This window comes from Sciurus carolinensis, chromosome 11 (genome assembly GCF_902686445.1).
Source record: "Sciurus carolinensis chromosome 11, mSciCar1.2, whole genome shotgun sequence".
In the NCBI taxonomy this organism is placed as follows: Eukaryota; Metazoa; Chordata; class Mammalia; order Rodentia; family Sciuridae; genus Sciurus; species Sciurus carolinensis.
The window spans coordinates 20,285,694-20,291,178 of NC_062223.1; positions in this window are offsets into that span (position 1 = coordinate 20,285,694).

The window sequence follows — 5,485 nt, forward strand, 5'->3', positions numbered from 1 at the left end:
AAAGGCTGAGAGAGCTTTTAACTTTTCTTTTGTGTAGCAAAATGCTTTCACCTTCTACAATATGAACCTTTAAACAAATCAGGCTGTCACTAACTCTTAGATATATATTTACATTTAAATTTTTATCTCAGTGAAATAAGTAACCCATTTTACATATACCTTACTGATAATATGTCCCATAATAGAACATTAAATGATAGAAATAAATCCCCAATTAAAATTTACTCTTTATAAGTTTAAGATTACCATTACAGACAAGTTTAATCTGGAGAATATCAGCTTGATAAATTCCTTGCTTTAAAAACTTGTATACCTGGAAAATATGAACACATTTAATATACAACTAGAAACCATTTCACAATTACCTTGACACTTTTTTCTTACCAAATTTAGTTTTTAAAGAAAAATTTAGACTCTGTAACACAGTACAATACTTTAACAGTTGTTTAACCATAATTGTATACACCCCAATTTTTAAGACTAATTGTTCTAAAGAATAAAACTTAATAGACACAAAGTTAAGAGTAAATTAGTGTTTCTAAGAAATCCTTGCCATTTTACCATGTCATTTTACCATGTAGATTAAACTTTGGTTTATATCAGAACATTAGTATTTCACCTTAGGAAAAACCTTTAATAGCTTTAGCTGTCTCACATACACACAACCAACTTAGTTACACACAGACTTGTTGAAACTTGCCCTTTACTTACACACAGACTTTCTTACCCAGAAACATTTCCTTTTTCCTTTTACTAAATATATTTCCATACCCAGAACCTTTTATTTTCTCTTTCCTATTTGTTGACCCCTTTTTGTTCACATTCTGAAACAACTCTTATGAAATTTCTGAATTTAGATAAATTGCTCTATTTTAATAAGATTAAATATTTTGATGTTTATAGTACTCTAATTGAAACACAGTTGAAACTTTTGGGACCCTTTGTATATAGAATTCCACTTGTTAGGACATAACTCTTAGTAACCTTGTTTTTAGTTTAGTGATAACACAAAGCAAGTTTAAACCCTTTTATTTACCAACCTATGAAAACACCAATAATGTTTAAGTACGATACTCCATGGGATTTGAGGGGTTAAGAGTACTTGATGTTATTTAACAATGAGCATTTTAATTTTGCAAATTAATCAGATGTCACCAACAAACGCATTTGAGTAGTCCCATACATGTTAACTCTAATTCACTTATTCTGTAAAAACCAAGAAAGCAGGCAAGTGTCCTGAACAGTATTTGCTGTCTCTTTCCTTTTGAAGAAAAGTCCTAGGAACAATTGATATTAGACATTTTATTAACATCAATATTTTATTTGCTTGACCACCTAGAGACTTGTGAGTTATTTTCAAAGACATTTTACTTTCATTAGTTTACCCAATTTGAATTGAACCTTTAAATCACGTGAATTAAAAGTATTTGGATCCATTTTTAAATTTTAATTTTAGGAGCGCTCAGTTTTGATACGGACAAAACATGACATTAGTATGACATACAAATAACACAAAATCAAAGGCCTTGTGACTTTATCTCCATTGCAATGTAACAGATGTTCAAAAACTCTAGTTGAATAAAAATAGAACTGATCAAAAAGAAAAAAAAATCATTAACCTAGGTATGCAGGATCAAAATTATGAGCTCAAAGATACAGCATTAAAGAAAAACAAAACAAACAAAGAATCCTAGAAAATAAGTTAGTTCTGTGTACAGCCCAGAAGTTTTAAAACGGACACCTTTTTTTTTCTTTTCTTCAGGTTACCCCCCCTCCTTCCCGCTGAGACTGCTGCAGTTTACATTCCAATGCAGACTTCAGGAAGGCCAGGGAAGGGGGAGGGAGGATTACCCAGGACTTTTTAACCCTTTTTTTCCTGGTTGAGAAATCAGGTTAGGTTTGAATGCAGAAAATCACAAAACATCATTTCTCACTACTTTTGAGGAATGGAGCTGCTGAGCTCTCTGCCTAGGGGGATTGGAGTAAACAAATCTCTCAGGAACAAGGAGGAGGACTGTAAAGTACCCTGCAATGAGTATCCCTAAGCCTAAGATCGGATTAACACAATGAAGAATTTAATAGAAGGCAAGAGGAAAGACCATATAGTACAATACACAAACAGACAGACACGTAGCACGCTAAATCAAAAATTGGCTAGCTGGTACTTTGTCAATAAAAACAAACAATTTCCAATTATATCAAAGAATTGCCCAGGGGCAACACAATGCCCAAATGGGACCAAGAGTTAACCAGAAGCGACAAGTCGCCAGAATGCAGCACAGAAGCTGCTCAGATGTGAGAGTCACTCAAATGTGACAGAGTCACAAAGACCCTTCTTTGGGCCAGCCTACATTGAAGGTTGGCCATTCAGAGTGCAGAGGGTTACCCACTTCTTCTTTTTGATCTCGACCAACAAGTTGCCGGCACAGTTCCGGACATCTTGCCAATGGTCGAGGGTGAGACTCAGGGGGGTTACCATGGATTGCCCCATTTCAGTCTTGCTGGTAAAAAAAAAGGAATTTAAGAAACAGGCACAGGACACAAGAAAACACAGACCAGACAACAGATTACAAACGCTGCGCGTCCTCGGCAGGGACCGAGGAAATCAAATGTCGGAGAGTGCAAGCCCCTCCGGCCAAAGACAAGTCCCGACGAATGGAGCACCAAACAAGTCAAAAGCAAAGGGATTCAAATTCAAAACGCTTTCGGCTTTGGCACGACCCGAAAGTATCCAAAACCAGAGGTATTTGAATTCAAAATGCTTTCGGCACAACCCGAAAGCATTCAAAACCAAAGGTATTCAAATTCAAAACGCTTTCAGCACAAACCAAAAGTATTCAAAACCAAAAGTATTCAAAAGCGAAAGCATTCAAAGGTTTAAACCCCTGGGACATCTCCCAGGGTAGCAGGAGAGAAGTCAGAGTCCGTCAACTCCCTCTCAGACTGCCCAAACTACAAATTGGAACACGCGTGCCCCTACAAAGTACAATCGCTGCGCTTCAGAACGAACAAGACAAAGCAACTACACAAGACAGAAAAAGACAATAACCCCCTGCTGGCCAGTTTAACTTACCTCCCAGAGTATTTGGCCGTTCCTCGGGCAGGGGTTTGGGGTGTCGAAGGGAAATCTCGGTGGGACCTCCAAATGAAAGACCCTCAGACCCCCTGTCCAAGGAAGAACTCACGTGATCACTGGCTGCAAAAGCAAGAGGCAGTTTATTGATTACACAGGCGCCTGCGGGTGCTCAGTAAAACCTCAGCCGGAGCTTCGGTGAACTGGCACACCGGGCTTTGGGGTACAGGTTTTTTATAGGGTAAAGGGGCAGGTTTCGCGCGCACGGTAAGCAACAGATTTCTTATTGGTTATTTTGAATCCAGCATTTAGACATTCTTGGAGAAGCCATAAATTTACTTTAACTGGAGAGGGGGATGAAAGATAGAGACACAGGCGGAGACACAGGCTTCCCCAAATTGCCCGCAGCCCCTCTCTTCCGCACCTGCATAAACACAGGCTTTCCCTAATTGCCCGCAGCACGGGTCGTAAAAAATGGTAAAGAATGTATAAACTCAGACTTCTCTCACCTTATCTGTGAAGGCTAGGGGAGCTGACCCGAGCAGGAACCTTGTTAAGGATAACCCTCCTCTTGGAGGTCAGAGTGGCTCAGAACTTAAGATGCCATGCTTCACGAGCCATAATTTTACTTTTTCATTTACAGTCCTTTGTTATCTCATCCTATTTACTCTGTCCTTGGTCAGGAATCTGGTATCTAAAGTTTTACAGGACAGTTTTATAGTTCCTGCTTATCAGCTCCTGTTAGTTCAGACATGCTCTGACTTTCCCAATTATCCTGCCTCTTTCTTAGCTAAATCTTCAGATAAATTCCTTTAACATGCCCCGTTAATAATTTTTCTTTTTCTCTTAAAATAGGCCTGAGCTGGTGGGACAGGGGTCTTTTCAATTCAAGATGATTTTCATTAACAATTATGGGAAACTTTAGAAACTTTAAGGAATAATACTTTTTAAGATGGTAATGTATTACATTATTATGTGTTAATGATCCCTCTGGAGTGCAGAAATAACTTTTTTTTTTCTTTTAGTATTCTGTGGAAAGGCTGCTGTCAAAAGGGGATGGCAGATGCTGCTAATGTAGAAATCCTCTAAATGGTAAGTAACACATTATTTCTGATTTTTGAGTTGAGAGAATCATTACTGCAGGTTGATTTAATATAATTTAATGCCTTTCCATAGTCTTGTAACTCTATCATTCCCACATGAGAAATATAGAAAAGAGAAAGAATAACTCAAACTTTTAAAGTTTCACTGTTAATGAAGGAAATGAACTTAATGAAATAAAAGCATTAGAATAAAATTCATCCTTTGAACCCAATAAATACTTTGTAGGCATCAGGTAGATAAAAGTCATCATGTTGTGTGGAAAGAGAAGGATATATTCCATGTGCTGAAGTTCATCATGACTTCCTGCTTCCTGAGATGGCAGAGCACAGAAAAGCCCAAAGGCTTTTTCATGTAAGGCAGATGGGCAAGATAACTCCTCAGTCAGTGCTGTGGGCACCAGAATCTTGGAAAAGGTTATACCCCATAAACAATTAAAGAAAAGGTTAACAGAGAGGAGTGACCTTGCCATGTTTTCTGGGAGATGCAAACATTTTAATCTCCAACTGATAAAGTTGAATACAGTGCTGTATCTCACAGTATAGAAATATTACTCTGAGTGTTTCTTAAATGACACCATGAGAACATAATTTGTAATAGGTTTACATCTAAGATTTAATTTGAGAAGCTAAATATGTACTCAGAGAATGCTCAGAGCAAACATGAAAATAGATTAAATACCATATACACTACATGGAAGGACTATAACAATATGACTTTAGTATACTATACAAGGCAACATATAATAACATGATACTTTATTTAAATATCAGTATATGTTGAAAGTGAGAGAAAATATGCCATAGATGTACTATGAGTGATCCTGAAAATACTTTGGGTAAAATTCTTTCCTTTTCCTCAGTGTTTGTCCCTGCCCAGTTTGTTTAACTTAACTCTTTATCTACCCTCCCTCTTTCACAATGCTCCTGTTCTCTCTCTGGTAAGACTCATGCCAGATTTGGAAAGGTGAACAATTAAACATTAATTTCATGACAGTTAAGGCAACCAGATATACAAAGTATAGGTGATGGCATTTAGTTTTTGATGGTCTCTGCTTCTCATCTGGCATCTCTTGACCAGACAGCAGGAATCATGGGACTGAGTTACACATGGAGGAGCTCCAGGAGGGTGGATTATGTCACTCACTCATTTTGGCTTTGGAAGGATAAAGTAGGGTTTCCACCCTCATCCATCTTTTCTTGATTGCTTTGTTTCACCTGCTGTCCATTAATTATCTCCAACACCAGCACACTGTCTGTTGACTATTGTAGCCACACTAAACTTGACCAATCTTATTTGGTGAACTAAGTT